The sequence below is a fragment of the Ursus americanus genome, chromosome 25 (assembly GCF_024610735.1).
Source record: "Ursus americanus isolate L20-20 chromosome 25, mUrsAme1.1.p, whole genome shotgun sequence".
Classification (NCBI taxonomy): Eukaryota; Metazoa; Chordata; class Mammalia; order Carnivora; family Ursidae; genus Ursus; species Ursus americanus.
Genome location: NC_142151.1, coordinates 33,345,482 through 33,369,129, shown reverse-complemented (window position 1 = coordinate 33,369,129; position 23,648 = coordinate 33,345,482). Strand labels below are relative to the sequence as shown.

Genomic DNA, 23,648 nt, shown 5'->3' with positions numbered 1-23,648 from the left:
AACGGACAGAACATCCCCGTGGCAAACCGCTCCTCAGTCCTTACCACGGCACGCCCCGGGATCAAACCGTTCCGGGCGCCACCCCTTGGTGGACCAAACTTTGAGGAGCGCCACGCCAAGCCCCTGCACCTAGTATTGCCTGACAGCCAAAAGATGGAGCTGCAGACTGGGCGTCCTTGCCCAAGCATCCCGATCCGCACTTGTGGAAGCAGACACTGAATGGTCGTTGCCCTCACCCTGCAGTCAAGTCACTACTCTGATGGGGAGCCCCCAGTGTCTTCGTGTGGGCAGCTAGACCTTCGATCTTTTACCATCTTCCTGTCATGAGCTCTGGAACTGACGCCCAGCAAGTAGCTACAAGGTAAATAGTAAATCCGGAAGTCGGCCAGGGGAACACAAACGGAGGAAAAGAAAGTCGGGCCACAGACTCGTTAATAAATACATAAAGAGAAGTCCCAGGCTGTGTCTGACAGACAGGATTTCTCATGGTACCTGACGGACTTTTGATTCATCCTGAAAGCGATCAGACCACTGCGGGATTCGAAGCAGTGCAGTTGACAGAGGGACAAGCTCAATTTCTGGAAGGTCCCTGCCACGCACCGTGCACCAAGGGTCAATCGGTAGGGACGTGGCGAGTGACTGGACATGCTCTCAACCGGGATACGCATCGGGCGCTTCGGGGGCTTGTCCAGACACCTTGCTGGGGGCCCCTCTTCCCAAGCTTCTGATTGTCGGCAGGTGGGCCTGAACACTGCCATTTCTACAAAGTTCCCAGGACATGTGGATGCTGGTCTGGGAAACACTCTTTGAGCACCTCCGCCTTACAGGAAGACGACCCAGCCGAAGGACCGCACGCATGAGGTGGAAGACGTTGAACACCGGAGCGAGGCACAGGCAAATGGGACTCCCAGGAGAGGGTACCTCGACAGCTATTTGAAATGACACACTGACAGCCTAAGGGGCACGAGTGAACTCAGGCTTGTTTGCTTTGACTCCCAGTCATTTATACTTGCAGGACGGCTTTCTCCTGGAAACCAACACTCCTTGCAATGGAGTCCCTGATGCCCACGGAGAAGCGTTTTCTCCCTGGGGTTTCCGGCATGGGTGCTCTTAGGCACAGATCCCCGCACCGTGGAGCCATTCCAGAGGAGGCTACGGGTTCTGGGTCCTAATCCTGCCTCTTCCACTTTGGAGACCTCTCCTTACTTTCTTCCTTCTGGGAATAAAGATACCCAAGCGCCATGGTGTCTATGTGATCCGAGTCCCAGGATTTCCCTTTGAGCATCATCCCCAAGGTGTAGCGTGCCACAGAAATATCATTGAGGACGGAATACTTTCACATACAGAAATGGGAGGGAAATGATTTCCCCAAGCCATCGGCTGACTCAGCACTGACCCTGGACACCCCGTCGCGAGCGCTGTAAAAGTGCTCCTGACATGACATGGAGGACGACTGGTGCAATGAAGCTAGGGAAGCCACGGCCTCTGAATCATTTCTTTGTCCCGCCCGCTCAGAAGCCGGTGTCCCTTGTGCCATTGTCTTCGGTGTTAAGCAAGAAAACAGACCAACAGCGAGGACAAGCCCCACCCCCCACGCCCGAGAAACCCAAAAGCCTGCTGAAACACGGGATAGGTGCCATCACCTCTCAAGGCGACGGGTCAGACGTCTTTTAGTCTGGAAACTATCGTCCTGAGCCGCGATGCCTGGCACCAGTGGCTTAGGCGTGGGAGGGATCCTCTGTTCTGAACTCAACCTACCTGCTCCACGCCCAGGACCGGTCAAGGTGGGGCCCACTCCAGTGCTGCCTCCGCTGCCGGCGTTGAGGGTCGTGAAACCTGGATGTCCAGCACCACCTGAGGGAAACATAAAATGAACTTCTCATTTCAACGGTCCTTGGACTTTATCACCAAAGGGGGATTGAACGATTCGGTCAGTTCCCGCCACAGAAAATGCAGCCTGAATCCAGCGACTTTCTGTCCACAGTCCCCTAAGGTTGGATTCTACTCTAACATTCCTCCAACATTTTGCTGTCGTCCTTCCCATTTCCTGATTGGGGTCGTCGCTCCTTTCTTCCTAACGCTCCTGTGTTCTGCATCTCCAATTGGCTCACACTAGGTCCTCCTCTATTCGTCTCCAGGAGGTAGCTTTCAAAGAAACGCCACCTTCCGCCCCGATCACACTGTCCCTCAGGGATGCAAGTCACACTGATGAAATGTCGTGCCGTAGCTAATGACACCCTTCCACTTAAAACACTCAAGACAGCCAGCTATAGCATTCCCTAGTGGCACGTTTTCTCTAACCCTGGCCTAATTTTTTTCACACTGGAGCTTGATCTGACTGAGGTCTGTACTAGATACTATCCGAATCCTAGACGATATGGAAGAAAAGCAAAACGGAACCCATAGGACAGCCACTCCATCTATCCTGGACCAAAACAAGTTAAATGCAAGTCTTTTGGGATAGAGTTTGACCTCCGCGGGTGGGAAAAGGCCAGTCAATTCCTTGTTTGCCATGTTTCCTCAAAAGCCCTACTCTCATGTCACTTCCTTTCTCAAAACCCGAAGTTGCAGATAACTCTCAGTGACAGGCGTTGTGTTTTTTTTGTGTGTCTGTATGTGTGTGTGTGTGTGTGTGTGTGTGTGTGTTTTAAGTCAGAAGCAAGGTAGGAGTATACGAACCTGTTCTTGAAGGTTCTGACTGAAGTCCTCGAGTTGTTCCTGAGAAGAAAAAGAGAAATGAGGGGCCACGTGGTGACTCAGGCCGTTCAGCCTCTGACTGTGGATTAAGGCTCCGGTCATGATGTCAGGGTGGTGCGATGAAGCCCGGAGTTGGGCTCCGGGCAGGGTGTGGAGCCTGCTTGCGATTCAATCTCCCCCTCTCCCTCTGCCTACAGCACGGCTAGGTGTACCATTCTGAGAATTTACCTTTTAGAGAGAAGAAGCAATGCACTTGAAGCTATCAAACTGTTATGTGACAGAAGCCCACTTTCTCTTGACAAAGGCCACGGCCTCTGAATGACATTCTCAACTCGCTCCAACTTGCCTTTCTCTGCTTGGGGCTCTAGTGGTCTCACCGGCTGGCGATCCAGTCGGACCCTCCAAAAGCAACACTAACTCTGTCTCGGGAGCTCTGCTGAAGCAGCACGGATGGTGCTGCACGCGGCTTTCAAAGTCCTTTCCATACACTGGTTCGGGCAATTGGTTCACGGATTTCTTCACGTCCCGCCTCAGGTCGAAGGCGTAGCCAAGATGGCAAACCGTGACCCTATCCCAGGCCAGACCCAGTCTCAGAAGTCCAAAGGCGGGAATCTGGCAATTCCACAGAGACCCTGCTCTGCTCTACATCCCGTCTGAGCTGATGTCACAGAAACACTGCCGCGAAGCCCACACAAACCGGGCGGGGGGGTGGGGGTGGGGCCAGGAAGACGGGCACTACCCACGAAAGAGTGACGAATCCCTCCGAAGCCAAGGGCACCTGCCCTCAGGTCAGGAAGAAGATGCTTTCGACCTTGCATTGCCATACCTGGTCTGCCTCCCGAGGTTGCGCCTGGGGCACTTGACTCTCCACTTGTCCTCTCACCCCCATGGACTGTGCTGAAGCCCTCTGAAATTTCTGCGGAACCTGACACAACAGCGGAGAAAGGGTTTTACTTCGAGGCTGGCAGGATTCTGCATAGCACTCTTCCCTGGGAGGGCACAATGGAGTTTTCTACTACAAAAGCGTCCTGAAAGGACGCCTAGGATGTCTGCCGCTAGCTATCTCATACCAGTCTAATATCACATACAGCTCCGTCTTGAGAGCGACATGGGTCGTGCTCAGCGCCACCGAAGAGGTGCTAAGGGGTCTCTCCTGACTTGTCTGATTTCCCTGCGCTTGGCGCTCCTGTGCTAGGTTCCTTGGGCAAGTGATGTCTTGCTTACCTCCTCCGGTTGCTGCGGTCGGGCCGCCGGTTCCTCCTGAAAAGAGACAGCAGAGGAAACATTACCCTAGACAGAAATCAATTCATTTACTCTGACAGAAGCCCCACACAGCAGGCCGTATTATTGTTCTTCCCATGGGACCTAAGGGGCTCACTGACGTCGTGCTCCAGGTCAGCCCGGGAGTGGGCAGCAGATCCAGGAGCCAAAGCCAGGCAGTCTCCCCCTGGACTTTCGACTCTAACGGTGCCTCTCGGAGCATCTGTGGGAAGGGCGCCATTCTCCACCACTTCCAATCGGCCTTATGTGGAGGTTCCGGCAAAGGCCCACAAAGGCAGAGACGTGACATTCTACACACACAGCAGACCCGAGGGATACAGAAGCTTTCACTCAACGGACAGAACATCCCCGTGGCAAACCGCTCCTCAGTCCTTACCACGGCACGCCCCGGGATCAAACCGTTCCGGGCGCCACCCCTTGGTGGACCAAACTTTGAGGAGCGCCACGCCAAGCCCCTGCACCTAGTATTGCCTGACAGCCAAAAGATGGAGCTGCAGACTGGGCGTCCTTGCCCAAGCATCCCGATCCGCACTTGTGGAAGCAGACACTGAATGGTCGTTGCCCTCACCCTGCAGTCAAGTCACTACTCTGATGGGGAGCCCCCAGTGTCTTCGTGTGGGCAGCTAGACCTTCGATCTTTTACCATCTTCCTGTCATGAGCTCTGGAACTGACGCCCAGCAAGTAGCTACAAGGTAAATAGTAAATCCGGAAGTCGGCCAGGGGAACACAAACGGAGGAAAAGAAAGTCGGGCCACAGACTCGTTAATAAATACATAAAGAGAAGTCCCAGGCTGTGTCTGACAGACAGGATTTCTCATGGTACCTGACGGACTTTTGATTCATCCTGAAAGCGATCAGACCACTGCGGGATTCGAAGCAGTGCAGTTGACAGAGGGACAAGCTCAATTTCTGGAAGGTCCCTGCCACGCACCGTGCACCAAGGGTCAATCGGTAGGGACGTGGCGAGTGACTGGACATGCTCTCAAACGGGATACGCATCGGGCGCTTCGGGGGCTTGTCCAGACACCTTGCTGGGGGCCCCTCTTCCCAAGCTTCTGATTGTCGGCAGGTGGGCCTGAACACTGCTATTTCTACAAAGTTCCCAGGACATGTGGATGCTGGTCTGGGAAACACTCTTTGAGCACCTCCGCCTTACAGGAAGACGACCCAGCCGAAGGACCGCACGCATGAGGTGGAAGACGTTGAACACTGGAGCGAGGCACAGGCAAATGGGACTCCCAGGAGAGGGTACCTCGACAGCTATTTGAAATGACACACTGACAGCCTAAGGGGCACGAGTGAACTCAGGCTTGTTTGCTTTGACTCCCAGTCATCTATACTTGCAGGACGGCTCTGGGTTTTCTCCTGGAAACCAACACTCCTTGCAATGGAGTCCCTGATGCCCACGGAGAAGCGTTTTCTCCCTGGGGTTTCCGGCATGGGTGCTCTTAGGCACAGATCCCCGCACCGTGGAGCCATTCCACAGGAGGTTACGGGTTCTGGGTCCTAATCCTGCCTCTTCGACTTTGGAGACCTCTCCTTACTTTCTTCCTTCTGGGAATAAAGATACCCAAGCGCCATGGTGTCAATGTGATCTGAGTCCCAGGATTTCCCTTTGAGCATCATCCCCAAGGTGTAGCGTGCCACAGAAATATCATTGAGGACGGAATACTTTCACATACAGAAATGGGAGGGAAATGATTCCCCAAGCCATCGGCTGACTCAGCACTGAGCCTGGACACCCCGTCGCGAGCGCTGTAAAAGTGCTCCTGACATGACATGGAGGACGACTGGTGCAATGAAGCTAGGGAAGCCACGGCCTCTGAATCATTTCTTTGTCCCGACCGCTCGGAAGCCGGTGTCCCTTGTGCCATTGTCTTCGGTGTTAAGCAAGAAAACAGACCAACAGCGAGGACAAGCCCCACCCCCCACGCCCGAGAAACCCAAAAGCCTGCTGAAACACGGGATAGGTGCCATCACCTCTCAAGGCGACGGGTCAGACGTCTTTTAGTCTGGAAACTATCGTCCTGAGCCGCGATGCCTGGCACCAGTGGCTTAGGCGTGGGAGGGATCCTCTGTTCTGAACTCAACCTACCTGCTCCACGCCCAGGACCGGTCAAGGTGGGGCCCACTCCAGTGCTGCCTCCGCCGCCAGCGTTGAGGGTCGTTGATCCTGGACGTCCAGCACCACCTGAGGGAAACATAAAACGAACTTCTCATTTCAACGGTCCTTGGACTTTATCACCAATGGGGGATTGAACGATTCGGTCAGTTCCCGCCACAGAAAATGCAGCCTGAATCCAGCGACTTTCTGTCCACAGTCCCCTAAGGTTGGATTCTACTCTAACATTCCTCCAACATTTTGTTGTCGTCCTTCCCATTTCCTGATTGGGGTTGTCGCTCCTTTCTTCCTAACGCTCCTGTGTTCTGCATCTCCAATTGGCTCACACTAGGTCCTCCTCTATTCGTCTCCAGGAGGTTGCTTTCAAAGAAACGCCACCTTCCGCCCCGATCACACTGTCCCTCAGGGATGCAAGTCACACTGATGAAATGTCGTGCCGTAGCTAATGACACCCTTCCACTTAAAACACTCAAGACAGCCAGCTATAGCATTCCCTAGTGGCACGTTTTCTCTAACCCTGGCCTAATTTTTTTCACACTGGAGCTTGATCTGACTGAGGTCTGTACTAGATACTATCCGAATCCTAGACGATATGGAAGAAAAGCAAAACGGAACCCATAGGACAGCCACTCCATCTATCCTGGACCAAAACAAGTTAAATGCAAGTCTTTTGGGATAGAGTTTGACCTCCGCGGGTGGGAAAAGGCCAGTCAATTCCTTGTTTGCCATGTTTTCTCAAAAGCCCTAATCTCATGTCACCTCCTTCCTCAAAACCCGAAGTTGCAGATAACTCTCAGTGAAAGGCGTCGTGTTTTTTGTGTGTGTCTGTATGTGTGTGTGTGTGTGTGTGTGTGTGTGTGTGTGTGAGAGTGTTTTAATTCAGAAGCAAGGTAGGAGTATACGAACCTGTTCTTGAAGGTTCTGACTGAAGTCCTCGAGTTGTTCCTGAGAAGAAAAAGAGAAATGAGGGGCCACGTGGTGACTCAGGCCGTTCAGCCTCTGACTGTGGATTAAGGCTCCGGTCATGATGTCAGCGTGGTGCGATGAAGCCCGGAGTTGGGCTCCGGGCAGGGTGTGGAGCCTGCTTGCGATTCAATCTCCCCCTCTCCCTCTGCCTACAGCACGGCTAGGTGTACCATTCTGAGAATTTACCTTTTAGAGAGAAGAAGCAATGCACTTGAAGCTATCAAACTGTTATGTGACAGAAACCCACTTTCTCTTGACAAAGGCCACGGCCTCTGAATGACATTCTCAACTCGCTCCAACTTGCCTTTCTCTGCTTGGGGCTCTAGTGGTCTCACCGGCTGGCGATCCAGTCGGACCCTCCAAAAGCAACACTAACTCTGTCTCGGGAGCTCTGCTGAAGCAGCACGGATAGTGCTGCACGCGGCTTTCAAAGTCCTTTCCATACACTGGTTCGGGCAATTGGTTCACGGATTTCTTCACGTCCCACCTCAGGTCGAAGGCGTAGCCAAGATGGCAAACCGTGACCCTATCCCAGGCCAGACCCAGTCTCAGAAGTCCAAAGGCGGGAATCTGGCAATTCCACAGAGACCCTGCTCTGCTCTACATCCCGTCTGAGCTGATGTCACAGAAACACTGCCGCGAAGCCCACACAAACCGGGCGGGGGGGTGGGAGTGGGGCCAGGAAGACGGGCACTACCCATGAAAGAGTGACGAATCCCTCCGAAGCCAAGGGCACCTGCCCTCAGGTCAGGAAGAAGATGCTTTCGACCTTGCATTGCAATACCTGGTCTGCCTGCCGAGGTTGCGCCTGGGGCACTTGACTCTCCACTTGTCCTCTCACCCCCATGGACTGTGCTGAAGCCCTCTGAAATTTCTGCGGAAACTGACACAACAGCGGAGAAAGGGTTTTACTTCAAGGCTGGCAGGATTCTGCATAGCACTCTTCCCTGGGAGGGCACAATGGAGTTTTCTACTACAAAAGCGTCCTGAAAGGACGCCTAGGATGTCTGCCGCTAGCTATCTCATACCAGTCTAATATCACATACAGCTCCGTCTTGAGAGCGACATGGGTCGTGCTCAGCGCCACCGAAGAGGTGCTAAGGGGTCTCTCCTGACTTGTCTGATTTCCCTGCGCTTGGCGCTCCTGTGCTAGGTTCCTTGGGCAAGTGATGTCTTGCTTACCTCCTCCGGTTGCTGCGGTCGGGCCGCCGGTTCCTCCTGAAAAGAGACAGCAGAGGAAACATTACCCTAGACAGAAATCAATTCATTTACTCTGACAGAAGCCCCACACAGCAGGCCGTATTATTGTTCTTCCCATGGGACCGACGGGGCTCACTGACGTCGTGCTCCAGGTCAGCCCGGGAGTGGGCAGCAGATCCAGGAGCCAAAGCCAGGCAGTCTCCCCCTGGACTTTCGACTCTAACGGTGCCTCTCGGAGCATCTGTGGGAAGGGCGCCATTCTCCACCACTTCCAATCGGCCTTATGTGGAGGTTCCGGCAAAGGCCCACAAAGGCAGAGACGTGACATTCTACACACACAGCAGACCCGAGGGATACAGAAGCTTTCACTCAACGGACAGAACATCCCCGTGGCAAACCGCTCCTCAGTCCTTACCACGGCACGCCCCGGGATCAAACCGTTCCGGGCGCCACCCCTTGGTGGACCAAACTTTGAGGAGCGCCACGCCAAGCCCCTGCACCTAGTATTGCCTGACAGCCAAAAGATGGAGCTGCAGACTGGGCGTCCTTGCCCAAGCATCCCGATCCGCACTTGTGGAAGCAGACACTGAATGGTCGTTGCCCTCACCCTGCAGTCAAGTCACTACTCTGATGGGGAGCCCCCAGTGTCTTCGTGTGGGCAGCTAGACCTTCGATCTTTTACCATCTTCCTGTCATGAGCTCTGGAACTGACGCCCAGCAAGTAGCTACAAGGTAAATAGTAAATCCGGAAGTCGGCCAGGGGAACACAAACGGAGGAAAAGAAAGTCGGGCCACAGACTCGTTAATAAATACATAAAGAGAAGTCCCAGGCTGTGTCTGACAGACAGGATTTCTCATGGTACCTGACGGACTTTTGATTCATCCTGAAAGCGATCAGACCACTGCGGGATTCGAAGCAGTGCAGTTGACAGAGGGACAAGCTCAATTTCTGGAAGGTCCCTGCCACGCACCGTGCACCAAGGGTCAATCGGTAGGGACGTGGCGAGTGACTGGACATGCTCTCAACCGGGATACGCATCGGGCGCTTCGGGGGCTTGTCCAGACACCTTGCTGGGGGCCCCTCTTCCCAAGCTTCTGATTGTCGGCAGGTGGGCCTGAACACTGCCATTTCTACAAAGTTCCCAGGACATGTGGATGCTGGTCTGGGAAACACTCTTTGAGCACCTCCGCCTTACAGGAAGACGACCCAGCCGAAGGACCGCACGCATGAGGTGGAAGACGTTGAACACCGGAGCGAGGCACAGGCAAATGGGACTCCCAGGAGAGGGAACCTCATCAGCTATTTGAAATGACACACTGACAGCCTAAGGGGCACGAGTGAACTCAGGCTTGTTTGCTTTGACTCCCAGTCATCTATACTTGCAGGACGGCTCTGGGTTTTCTCCTGGAAACCAACACTCCTTGCAATGGAGTCCCTGATGCCCACGGAGAAGCGTTTTCTCCCTGGGGTTTCCGGCATGGGTGCTCTTAGGCACAGATCCCCGCACCGTGGAGCCATTCCAGAGGAGGCTACGGGTTCTGGGTCCTAATCCTGCCTCTTCCACTTTGGAGACCTCTCCTTACTTTCTTCCTTCTGGGAATAAAGATACTCAAGCGCCATGGTGTCAATGTGATCTGAGTCCCAGGATTTCCCTTTGAGCATCATCCCCAAGGTGTAGCGTGCCACAGAAATATCATTGAGGACGGAATACTTTCACATACAGAAATGGGAGGGAAATGATTCCCCAAGCCATCGGCTGACTCAGCACTGACCCTGGACACCCCGTTGCGAGCTCTGTAAAAGTGCTCCTGACATGACATGGAGGACGACTGGTGCAATGAAGCTAGGGAAGCCACGGGCTCTGAATCATTTCTTTGTCCCGCCCGCTCGGAAGCCGGTGTCCCTTGTGCCATTGTCTTCGGCGTTAAGCAAGAAAACAGACCAACAGCGAGGACAAGCCCCACCCCCCACGCCCGAGAAACCCAAAAGCCTGCTGAAACACGGGATAGGTGCCATCACCTCTCAAGGCGACAGGTCAGACGTCTTTTAGTCTGGAAACTATCGTCCTGAGCCGCGATGCCTGGCACCAGTGGCTTAGGCGTGGGAGGGATCCTCTGTTCTGAACTCAACCTACCTGCTCCACGCCCAGGACCGGTCAAGGTGGGGCCCACTCCAGTGCTGCCTCCGCTGCCAGCGTTGAGGGTCGTGAAACCTGGATGTCCAGCACCACCTGAGGAAAACATAAAATGAACTTCTCATTTCAATGGTCCTTGGACTTTATCACCAATGGGGGATTGAACGATTCGGTCAGTTCCCGCCACAGAAAATGCAGCCTGAATCCAGCGACTTTCTGTCCACAGTCCCCTAAGGTTGGATTCTACTCTAACATTCCTCCAACATTTTGTTGTCGTCCTTCCCATTTCCTGATTGGGGTTGTCGCTCCTTTCTTCCTAACGCTCCTGTGTTCTGCATCTCCAATTGGCTCACACTAGGTCCTCCTCTATTCGTCTCCAGGAGGTTGCTTTCAAAGAAACGCCACCTTCCGCCCCGATCACACTGTCCCTCAGGGATGCAAGACACACTGATGAAATGTCGTGCCGTAGCTAATGACTCCCTTCCACTTAAAACACTCAAGACAGCCAGCTATAGCATTCCCTAGTGGCACGTTTTCTCTAACCCTGGCCTAATTTTTTTCACACTGGAGCTTGATCTGACTGAGGTCTGTACTAGATACTATCCGAATCCTAGACGATATGGAAGAAAAGCAAAACGGAACCCATAGGACAGCCACTCCATCTATCCTGGACCAAAACAAGTTAAATGCAAGTCTTTTGGGATAGAGTTTGACCTCCGCGGGTGGGAAAAGGCCAGTCAATTCCTTGTTTGCCATGTTTTCTCAAAAGCCCTACTCTCATGTCACTTCCTTCCTCAAAACCCGAAGTTGCAGATAACTCTCAGTGACAGGCGTCGTGTTTTTTGTGTGTGTCTGTATGTGTGTGTGTGTGTGTGTGTGTGTGTGTGTGTGTGTGTGAGAGTGTTTTAATTCAGAAGCAAGGTAGGAGTATACGAACCTGTTCTTGAAGGTTCTGACTGAAGTCCTCGAGTTGTTCCTGAGAAGAAAAAGAGAAATGAGGGGCCACGTGGTGACTCAGGCCGTTCAGCCTCTGACTGTGGATTAAGGCTCCGGTCATGATGTCAGCGTGGTGCGATGAAGCCCGGAGTTGGGCTCCGGGCAGGGTGTGGAGCCTGCTTGCGATTCAATCTCCCCCTCTCCCTCTGCCTACAGCACGGCTAGGTGTACCATTCTGAGAATTTACCTTTTAGAGAGAAGAAGCAATGCACTTGAAGCTATCAAACTGTTATGTGACAGAAACCCACTTTCTCTTGACAAAGGCCACGGCCTCTGAATGACATTCTCAACTCGCTCCAACTTGCCTTTCTCTGCTTGGGGCTCCAGTGGTCTCACCAGCTGGCGATCCAGTCGGACCCTCCAAAAGCAACACTAACTCTGTCTCGGGAGCTCTGCTGAAGCAGCACGGATGGTGCTGCACGCGGCTTTCAAAGTCCTTTCCATACACTGGTTCGGGCAATTGGTTCACGGATTTCTTCACGTCCCGCCTCAGGTCGAAGGCGTAGCCAAGATGGCAAACCGTGACCCTATCCCAGGCCAGACCCAGTGTCAGAAGTCCAAAGGCGGGAATCTGGCAATTCCACAGAGACCCTGCTCTGCTCTACATCCCGTCTGAGCTGATGTCACAGAAACACTGCCGCGAAGCCCACACAAACCGGGCGGGCGGGGGTGGGAGTGGGGCCAGGAAGACGGGCACTACCCACGAAAGAGTGACGAATCCCTCCGAAGCCAAGGGCACCTGCCCTCAGGTCAGGAAGAAGATGCTTTCGATCTTGCATTGCAATACCTGGTCTGCCTGCCGAGGTTGCGCCTGGGGCACTTGACTCTCCACTTGTCCTCTCACCCCCATGGACTGTGCTGAAGCCCTCTGAAATTTCTGCGGAACCTGACACAACAGCGGAGAAAGGGTTTTACTTCGAGGCTGGCAGGATTCTGCCTAGCACTCTTCCCTGGGAGGGCACAATGGAGTTCTCTACTACAAAAGCGTCTTGAAAGGACGCCTAGGATGTCTGCCGCTAGCTATCTCATACCAGTCTAATATCACATACAGCTCCGTCTTGAGAGCGACATGGGTCGTGCTCAGCGCCACCGAAGAGGTGCTAAGGGGTCTCTCCTGACTTGTCTGATTTCCCTGCGCTTGGCGCTCCTGTGCTAGGTTCCTTGGGCAAGTGATGTCTTGCTTACCTCCTCCGGTTGCTGCGGTCGGGCCGCCGGTTCCTCCTGAAAAGAGACAGCAGAGGAAACATTACCCTAGACAGAAATCAATTCATTTACTCTGACAGAAGCCCCACACAGCAGGCCGTATTATTGTTCTTCCCATGGGACCTAAGGGGCTCACTGACGTCGTGCTCCAGGTCAGCCCGGGAGTGGGCAGCAGATCCAGGAGCCAAAGCCAGGCAGTCTCCCCCTGGACTTTCGACTCTAACGGTGCCTCTCGGAGCATCTGTGGGAAGGGCGCCATTCTCCACCACTTCCAATCGGCCTTATGTGGAGGTTCCGGCAAAGGCCCACAAAGGCAGAGACGTGACATTCTACACACACAGCAGACCCGAGGGATACAGAAGCTTTCACTCAACGGACAGAACATCCCCGTGGCAAACCGCTCCTCAGTCCTTACCACGGCACGCCCCGGGATCAAACCGTTCCGGGCGCCACCCCTTGGTGGACCAAACTTTGAGGAGCGCCACGCCAAGCCCCTGCACCTAGTATTGCCTGACAGCCAAAAGATGGAGCTGCAGACTGGGCGTCCTTGCCCAAGCATCCCGATCCGCACTTGTGGAAGCAGACACTGAATGGTCGTTGCCCTCACCCTGCAGTCAAGTCACTACTCTGATGGGGAGCCCCCAGTGTCTTCGTGTGGGCAGCTAGACCTTCGATCTTTTACCATCTTCCTGTCATGAGCTCTGGAACTGACGCCCAGCAAGTAGCTACAAGGTAAATAGTAAATCCGGAAGTCGGCCAGGGGAACACAAACGGAGGAAAAGAAAGTCGGGCCACAGACTCGTTAATAAATACATAAAGAGAAGTCCCAGGCTGTGTCTGACAGACAGGATTTCTCATGGTACCTGACGGACTTTTGATTCATCCTGAAAGCGATCAGACCACTGCGGGATTCGAAGCAGTGCAGTTGACAGAGGGACAAGCTCAATTTCTGGAAGGTCCCTGCCACGCACCGTGCACCAAGGGTCAATCGGTAGGGACGTGGCGAGTGACTGGACATGCTCTCAAACGGGATACGCATCGGGCGCTTCGGGGGCTTGTCCAGACACCTTGCTGGGGGCCCCTCTTCCCAAGCTTCTGATTGTCGGCAGGTGGGCCTGAACACTGCCATTTCTACAAAGTTCCCAGGACATGTGGATGCTGGTCTGGGAAACACTCTTTGAGCACCTCCGCCTTACAGGAAGACGACCCAGCCGAAGGACCGCACGCATGAGGTGGAAGACGTTGAACACCGGAGCGAGGCACAGGCAAATGGGACTCCCAGGAGAGGGTACCTCGACAGCTATTTGAAATGACACACTGACAGCCTAAGGGGCACGAGTGAACTCAGGCTTGTTTGCTTTGACTCCCAGTCATCTATACTTGCAGGACGGCTCTGGGTTTTCTCCTGGAAACCAACACTCCTTGCAATGGAGTCCCTGATGCCCACGGAGAAGCGTTTTCTCCCTGGGGTTTCCGGCATGGGTGCTCTTAGGCACAGATCCACGCACCGTGGAGCCATTCCAGAGGAGGCTACGGGTTCTGGGTCCTAATCCTGCCTCTTCCACTTTGGAGACCTCTCCTTACTTTCTTCCTTCTGGGAATAAAGATACCCAAGCGCCATGGTGTCAATGTGATCTGAGTCCCAGGATTTCCCTTTGAGCATCATCCCCAAGGTGTAGCGTGCCACAGAAATATCATTGAGGACGGAATACTTTCACATACAGAAATGGGAGGGAAATGATTCCCCAAGCCATCGGCTGACTCAGCACTGACCCTGGACACCCCGTTGCGAGCTCTGTAAAAGTGCTCCTGACATGACATGGAGGACGACTGGTGCAATGAAGCTAGGGAAGCCACGGGCTCTGAATCATTTCTTTGTCCCGCCCGCTCGGAAGCCGGTGTCCCTTGTGCCATTGTCTTCGGCGTTAAGCAAGAAAACAGACCAACAGCGAGGACAAGCCCCACCCCCCACGCCCGAGAAACCCAAAAGCCTGCTGAAACACGGGATAGGTGCCATCACCTCTCAAGGCGACAGGTCAGACGTCTTTTAGTCTGGAAACTATCGTCCTGAGCCGCGATGCCTGGCACCAGTGGCTTAGGCGTGGGAGGGATCCTCTGTTCTGAACTCAACCTACCTGCTCCACGCCCAGGACCGGTCAAGGTGGGGCCCACTCCAGTGCTGCCTCCGCTGCCAGCGTTGAGGGTCGTGAAACCTGGATGTCCAGCACCACCTGAGGAAAACATAAAATGAACTTCTCATTTCAATGGTCCTTGGACTTTATCACCAATGGGGGATTGAACGATTCGGTCAGTTCCCGCCACAGAAAATGCAGCCTGAATCCAGCGACTTTCTGTCCACAGTCCCCTAAGGTTGGATTCTACTCTAACATTCCTCCAACATTTTGTTGTCGTCCTTCCCATTTCCTGATTGGGGTTGTCGCTCCTTTCTTCCTAACGCTCCTGTGTTCTGCATCTCCAATTGGCTCACACTAGGTCCTCCTCTATTCGTCTCCAGGAGGTTGCTTTCAAAGAAACGCCACCGTCCGCCCCGATCACACTGTCCCTCAGGGATGCAAGACACACTGATGAAATGTCGTGCCGTAGCTAATGACTCCCTTCCACTTAAAACACTCAAGACAGCCAGCTATAGCATTCCCTACTGGCACGTTTTCTCTAACCCTGGCCTAATTTTTTTCACACTGGAGCTTGATCTGACTGAGGTCTGTACTAGATACTATCCGAATCCTAGACGATATGGAAGAAAAGCAAAACGGAACCCATAGGACAGCCACTCCATCTATCCTGGACCAAAACAAGTTAAATGCAAGTCTTTTGGGATAGAGTTTGACCTCCGCGGGTGGGAAAAGGCCAGTCAATTCCTTGTTTGCCATGTTTTCTCAAAAGCCCTACTCTCATGTCACTTCCTTCCTCAAAACCCGAAGTTCCAGATAACTCTCAGTGACAGGCGTCGTGTTTTTTGTGTGTGTCTGTGTGTGTGTGTGTGTGTGTGTGTGTGTGTGTGTGTGTGTGTGAGAGTGTTTTAATTCAGAAGCAAGGTAGGAGTATACGAACCTGTTCTTGAAGGTTCTGACTGAAGTCCTCGAGTTGTTCCTGAGAAGAAAAAGAGAAATGAGGGGCCACGTGGTGACTCAGGCCGTTCAGCCTCTGACTGTGGATTAAGGCTCCGGTCATGATGTCAGCGTGGTGCGATGAAGCCCGGAGTTGGGCTCCGGGCAGGGTGTGGAGCCTGCTTGCGATTCAATCTCCCCCTCTCCCTCTGCCTACAGCACGGCTAGGTGTACCATTCTGAGAATTTACCTTTTAGAGAGAAGAAGCAATGCACTTGAAGCTATCAAACTGTTATGTGACAGAAACCCACTTTCTCTTGACAAAGGCCACGGCCTCTGAATGACATTCTCAACTCGCTCCAACTTGCCTTTCTCTGCTTGGGGCTCCAGTGGTCTCACCAGCTGGCGATCCAGTCGGACCCTCCAAAAGCAACACTAACTCTGTCTCGGGAGCTCTGCTGAAGCAGCACGGATGGTGCTGCACGCGGCTTTCAAAGTCCTTTCCATACACTGGTTCGGGCAATTGGTTCACGGATTTCTTCACGTCCCGCCTCAGGTCGAAGGCGTAGCCAAGATGGCAAACCGTGACCCTATCCCAGGCCAGACCCAGTGTCAGAAGTCCAAAGGCGGGAATCTGGCAATTCCACAGAGACCCTGCTCTGCTCTACATCCCGTCTGAGCTGATGTCACAGAAACACTGCCGCGAAGCCCACACAAACCGGGCGGGCGGGTGGGAGTGGGGCCAGGAAGACGGGCACTACCCACGAAAGAGTGACGAATCCCTCCGAAGCCAAGGGCACCTGCCCTCAGGTCAGGAAGAAGATGCTTTCGATCTTGCATTGCAATACCTGGTCTGCCTGCCGAGGTTGCGCCTGGGGCACTTGACTCTCCACTTGTCCTCTCACCCCCATGGACTGTGCTGAAGCCCTCTGAAATTTCTGCGGAACCTGACACAACAGCGGAGAAAGGGTTTTACTTCAAGGCTGGCAGGATTCTGCCTAGCACTCTTCCCTGGGAGGGCACAATGGAGTTTTCTACTACAAAAGCGTCCTGAAAGGACGCCTAGGATGTCTGCCGCTAGCTATCTCATACCAGTCTAATATCACATACAGCTCCGTCTTGAGAGCGACATGGGTCGTGCTCAGCGCCACCGAAGAGGTGCTAAGGGGTCTCTCCTGACTTGTCTGATTTCCCTGCGCTTGGCGCTCCTGTGCTAGGTTCCTTGGGCAAGTGATGTCTTGCTTACCTCCTCCGGTTGCTGCGGTCGGGCCGCCGGTTCCTCCTGAAAAGAGACAGCAGAGGAAACATTACCCTAGACAGAAATCAATTCATTTACTCTGACAGAAGCCCCACACAGCAGGCCGTATTATTGTTCTTCCCATGGGACCGACGGGGCTCACTGACGTCGTGCTCCAGGTCAGCCCGGGAGTGGGCAGCAGATCCAGGAGCCAAAGCCAGGCAGTCTCCCCCTGGACTTTCGACTCTAACGGTGCCTCTCGGAGCATCTGTGGGAAGGGCGCCATTCTCCACCACTTCCAATCGGCCTTATGTGGAGGTTCCGGCAAAGGCCCACAAAGGCAGAGACGTGACATTCTACACACACAGCAGACCCGAGGGATACAGAAGCTTTCACTCAACGGACAGAACATCCCCGTGGCAAACCGCTCCTCAGTCCTTACCACGGCACGCCCCGGGATCAAACCGTTCCGGGCGCCACCCCTTGGTGGACCAAACTTTGAGGAGCGCCACGCCAAGCCCCTGCACCTAGTATTGCCTGACAGCCAAAAGATGGAGCTGCAGACTGGGCGTCCTTGCCCAAGCATCCCGATCCGCACTTGTGGAAGCAGACACTGAATGGTCGTTGCCCTCACCCTGCAGTCAAGTCACTACTCTGATGGGGAGCCCCCAGTGTCTTCGTGTGGGCAGCTAGACCTTCGATCTTTTACCATCTTCCTGTCATGAGCTCTGGAACTGACGCCCAGCAAGTAGCTACAAGGTAAATAGTAAATCCGGAAGTCGGCCAGGGGAACACAAACGGAGGAAAAGAAAGTCGGGCCACAGACTCGTTAATAAATACATAAAGAGAAGTCCCAGGCTGTGTCTGACAGACAGGATTTCTCATGGTACCTGACGGACTTTTGATTCATCCTGAAAGCGATCAGACCACTGCGGGATTCGAAGCAGTGCAGTTGACAGAGGGACAAGCTCAATTTCTGGAAGGTCCCTGCCACGCACCGTGCACCAAGGGTCAATCGGTAGGGACGTGGCGAGTGACTGGACATGCTCTCAACCGGGATACGCATCGGGCGCTTCGGGGGCTTGTCCAGACACCTTGCTGGGGGCCCCTCTTCCCAAGCTTCTGATTGTCGGCAGGTGGGCCTGAACACTGCCATTTCTACAAAGTTCCCAGGACATGTGGATGCTGGTCTGGGAAACACTCTTTGAGCACCTCCGCCTTACAGGAAGACGACCCAGCCGAAGGACCGCACGCATGAGGTGGAAGACGTTGAACACCGGAGCGAGGCACAGGCAAATGGGACTCCCAGGAGAGGGTACCTCGACAGCTATTTGAAATGACACACTGACAGCCTAAGGGGCACGAGTGAACTCAGGCTTGTTTGCTTTGACTCCCAGTCATCTATACTTGCAGGACGGCTCTGGGTTTTCTCCTGGAAACCAACACTCCTTGCAATGGAGTCCCTGATGCCCACGGAGAAGCGTTTTCTCCCTGGGGTTTCCGGCATGGGTGCTCTTAGGCACAGATCCCCACACCGTGGAGCCATTCCAGAGGAGGCTACGGGTTCTGGGTCCTAATCCTGCCTCTTCCACTTTGGAGACCTCTCCTTACTTTCTTCCTTCTGGGAATAAAGATACCCAAGCGCCATGGTGTCAATGTGATCCGAGTCCCAGGATTTCCCTTTGAGCATCATCCCCAAGGTGTAGCGTGCCACAGAAATATCATTGAGGACGGAATACTTTCACATACAGAAATGGGAGGGAAATGATTTCCCCAAGCCATCGGCTGACTCAGCACTGACCCTGGACACCCCGTCGCGAGCGCTGTAAAAGTGCTCCTGACATGACATGGAGGACGACTGGTGCAATGAAGCTAGGGAAGCCACGGCCTCTGAATCATTTCTTTGTCCCGCCCGCTCGGAAGCCGGTGTCCCTTGTGCCATTGTCTTCGGTGTTAAGCAAGAAAACAGACCAACAGCGAGGACAAGCCCCACCCCCCACGCCCGAGAAACCCAAAAGCCTGCTGAAACACGGGATAGGTGCCATCACCTCTCAAGGCGACGGGTCAGACGTCTTTTAGTCTGGAAACCATCGTCCTGAGCCGCGATGCCTGGCACCAGTGGCTTAGGCGTGGGAGGGATCCTCTGTTCTGAACTCAACCTACCTGCTCCACGCCCAGGACCGGTCAAGGTGGGGCCCACTCCAGTGCTGCCTCCGCTGCCGGCGTTGAGGGTCGTGAAACCTGGATGTCCAGCACCACCTGAGGGAAACATAAAATGAACTTCTCATTTCAACGGTCCTTGGACTTTATCACCAAAGGGGGATTGAACGATTCGGTCAGTTCCCGCCACAGAAAATGCAGCCTGAATCCAGCGACTTTCTGTCCACAGTCCCCTAAGGTTGGATTCTACTCTAACATTCCTCCAACATTTTGTTGTCGTCCTTCCCATTTCCTGATTGGGGTTGTCGCTCCTTTCTTCCTAACGCTCCTGTGTTCTGCATCTCCAATTGGCTCACACTAGGTCCTCCTCTATTCGTCTCCAGGAGGTAGCTTTCAAAGAAACGCCACCTTCCGCCCCGATCACACTGTCCCTCAGGGATGCAAGTCACACTGATGAAATGTCGTGCCGTAGCTAATGACACCCTTCCACTTAAAACACTCAAGACAGCCAGCTATAGCATTCCCTACTGGCACGTTTTCTCTAACCCTGGCCTAATTTTTTTCACACTGGAGCTTGATCTGACTGAGGTCTGTACTAGATACTATCCGAATCCTAGACGATATGGAAGAAAAGCAAAACGGAACCCATAGGACAGCCACTCCATCTATCCTGGACCAAAACAAGTTAAATGCAAGTCTTTTGGGATAGAGTTTGACCTCCGCGGGTGGGAAAAGGCCAGTCAATTCCTTGTTTGCCATGTTTCCTCAAAAGCCCTACTCTCATGTCACTTCCTTTCTCAAAACCCGAAGTTGCAGATAACTCTCAGTGACAGGCGTTGTGTTTTTTTTGTGTGTCTGTATGTGTGTGTGTGTGTGTGTGTGTGTGTGTGTGTGTGTGTGTGAGTGTTTTAAGTCAGAAGCAAGGTAGGAGTATACGAACCTGTTCTTGAAGGTTCTGACTGAAGTCCTCGAGTTGTTCCTGAGAAGAAAAAGAGAAATGAGGGGCCACGTGGTGACTCAGGCCGTTCAGCCTCTGACTGTGGATTAAGGCTCCGGTCATGATGTCAGGGTGGTGCGATGAAGCCCGGAGTTGGGCTCCGGGCAGGGTGTGGAGCCTGCTTGCGATTCAATCTCCCCCTCTCCCTCTGCCTACAGCACGGCTAGGTGTACCATTCTGAGAATTTACCTTTTAGAGAGAAGAAGCAATGCACTTGAAGCTATCAAACTGTTATGTGACAGAAGCCCACTTTCTCTTGACAAAGGCCACGGCCTCTGAATGACATTCTCAACTCGCTCCAACTTGCCTTTCTCTGCTTGGGGCTCTAGTGGTCTCACCGGCTGGCGATCCAGTCGGACCCTCCAAAAGCAACACTAACTCTGTCTCGGGAGCTCTGCTGAAGCAGCACGGATGGTGCTGCACGCGGCTTTCAAAGTCCTTTCCATACACTGGTTCGGGCAATTGGTTCACGGATTTCTTCACGTCCCGCCTCAGGTCGAAGGCGTAGCCAAGATGGCAAACCGTGACCCTATCCCAGGCCAGACCCAGTCTCAGAAGTCCAAAGGCGGGAATCTGGCAATTCCACAGAGACCCTGCTCTGCTCTACATCCCGTCTGAGCTGATGTCACAGAAACACTGCCGCGAAGCCCACACAAACCGGGCGGGGGGGGTGGGGGTGGGGCCAGGAAGACGGGCACTACCCACGAAAGAGTGACGAATCCCTCCGAAGCCAAGGGCACCTGCCCTCAGGTCAGGAAGAAGATGCTTTCGACCTTGCATTGCCATACCTGGTCTGCCTCCCGAGGTTGCGCCTGGGGCACTTGACTCTCCACTTGTCCTCTCACCCCCATGGACTGTGCTGAAGCCCTCTGAAATTTCTGCGGAACCTGACACAACAGCGGAGAAAGGGTTTTACTTCGAGGCTGGCAGGATTCTGCATAGCACTCTTCCCTGGGAGGGCACAATGGAGTTTTCTACTACAAAAGCGTCCTGAAAGGACGCCTAGGATGTCTGCCGCTAGCTATCTCATACCAGTCTAATATCACATACAGCTCCGTCTTGAGAGCGACATGGGTCGTGCTCAGCGCCACCGAAGAGGTGCTAAGGGGTCTCTCCTGACTTGTCTGATTTCCCTGCGCTTGGCGCTCCTGTGCTAGGTTCCTTGGGCAAGTGATGTCTTGCTTACCTCCTCCGGTTGCTGCGGTCGGGCCGCCGGTTCCTCCTGAAAAGAGACAGCAGAGGAAACATTACCCTAGACAGAAATCAATTCATTTACTCTGACAGAAGCCCCACACAGCAGGCCGTATTATTGTTCTTCCCATGGGACCGACGGGGCTCACTGACGTCGTGCTCCAGGTCAGCCCGGGAGTGGGCAGCAGATCCAGGAGCCAAAGCCAGGCAGTCTCCCCCTGGACTTTCGACTCTAACGGTGCCTCTCGGAGCATCTGTGGGAAGGGCGCCATTCTCCACCACTTCCAATCGGCCTTATGTGGAGGTTCCGGCAAAGGCCCACAAAGGCAGAGACGTGACATTCTACACACACAGCAGACCCGAGGGATACAGAAGCTTTCACTCAACGGACAGAACATCCCCGTGGCAAACCGCTCCTCAGTCCTTACCACGGCACGCCCCGGGATCAAACCGTTCCGGGCGCCACCCCTTGGTGGACCAAACTTTGAGGAGCGCCACGCCAAGCCCCTGCACCTAGTATTGCCTGACAGCCAAAAGATGGAGCTGCAGACTGGGCGTCCTTGCCCAAGCATCCCGATCCGCACTTGTGGAAGCAGACACTGAATGGTCGTTGCCCTCACCCTGCAGTCAAGTCACTACTCTGATGGGGAGCCCCCAGTGTCTTCGTGTGGGCAGCTAGACCTTCGATCTTTTACCATCTTCCTGTCATGAGCTCTGGAACTGACGCCCAGCAAGTAGCTACAAGGTAAATAGTAAATCCGGAAGTCGGCCAGGGGAACACAAACGGAGGAAAAGAAAGTCGGGCCACAGACTCGTTAATAAATACATAAAGAGAAGTCCCAGGCTGTGTCTGACAGACAGGATTTCTCATGGCACCTGACGGACTTTTGATTCATCCTGAAAGCGATCAGACCACTGCAGGATTCGAAGCAGTGCAGTTGACAGAGGGACAAGCTCAATTTCTGGAAGGTCCCTGCCACGCACCGTGCACCAAGGGTCAATCGGTAGGGACGTGGCGAGTGACTGGACATGCTCTCAACCGGGATACGCATCGGGCGCTTCGGGGGCTTGTCCAGACACCTTGCTGGGGGCCCCTCTTCCCAAGCTTCTGATTGTCGGCAGGTGGGCCTGAACACTGCCATTTCTACAAAGTTCCCAGGACATGTGGATGCTGGTCTGGGAAACACTCTTTGAGCACCTCCGCCTTACAGGAAGACGACCCAGCCGAAGGACCGCACGCATGAGGTGGAAGACGTTGAACACCGGAGCGAGGCACAGGCAAATGGGACTCCCAGGAGAGGGTACCTCGACAGCTATTTGAAATGACACACTGACAGCCTAAGGGGCACGAGTGAACTCAGGCTTGTTTGCTTTGACTCCCAGTCATCTATACTTGCAGGACGGCTTTCTCCTGGAAACCAACACTCCTTGCAATGGAGTCCCTGATGCCCACGGAGAAGCGTTTTCTCCCTGGGGTTTCCGGCATGGGTGCTCTTAGGCACAGATCCACGCACCGTGGAGCCATTCCAGAGGAGGCTACGGGTTCTGGGTCCTAATCCTGCCTCTTCCACTTTGGAGACCTCTCCTTACTTTCTTCCTTCTGGGAATAAAGATACCCAAGCGCCATGGTGTCAATGTGATCCGAGTCCCAGGATTTCCCTTTGAGCATCATCCCCAAGGTGTAGTGTGCCACAGAAATATCATTGAGGACGGAATACTTTCACATACAGAAATGGGAGGGAAATGATTTCCCCAAGCCATCGGCTGACTCAGCACTGACCCTGGACACCCCGTCGCGAGCGCTGTAAAAGTGCTCCTGACATGACATGGAGGACGACTGGTGCAATGAAGCTAGGGAAGCCACGGCCTCTGAATCATTTCTTTGTCCCGCCCGCTCGGAAGCCGGTGTCCCTTGTGCCATTGTCTTCGGTGTTAAGCAAGAAAACAGACCAACAGCGAGGACAAGCCCCACCCCCCACGCCCGAGAAACCCAAAAGCCTGCTGAAACACGGGATAGGTGCCATCACCTCTCAAGGCGACGGGTCAGACGTCTTTTAGTCTGGAAACTATCGTCCTGAGCCGCGATGCCTGGCACCAGTGGCTTAGGCGTGGGAGGGATCCTCTGTTCTGAACTCAACCTACCTGCTCCACGCCCAGGACCGGTCAAGGTGGGGCCCACTCCAGTGCTGCCTCCGCTGCCGGCGTTGAGGGTCGTGAAACCTGGATGTCCAGCACCACCTGAGGGAAACATAAAATGAACTTCTCATTTTAACGGTCCTTGGACTTTATCACCAAAGGGGGATTGAACGATTCGGTCAGTTCCCGCCACAGAAAATGCAGCCTGAATCCAGCGACTTTCTGTCCACAGTCCCCTAAGGTTGGATTCTACTCTAA

The 23,648-nt window shown here is 53.9% G+C and overlaps 1 protein-coding gene across 1 annotated transcript in view; it reads right to left on the bottom strand.

Moving 5' to 3' along the window:
* MUC19 (mucin 19, oligomeric) overlaps nt 1-23,648 on the bottom strand; it is a 313,802-nt gene that overhangs the window by 32,516 nt on the left and 257,638 nt on the right. The gene's annotated exons all lie outside the window — the stretch shown is intronic.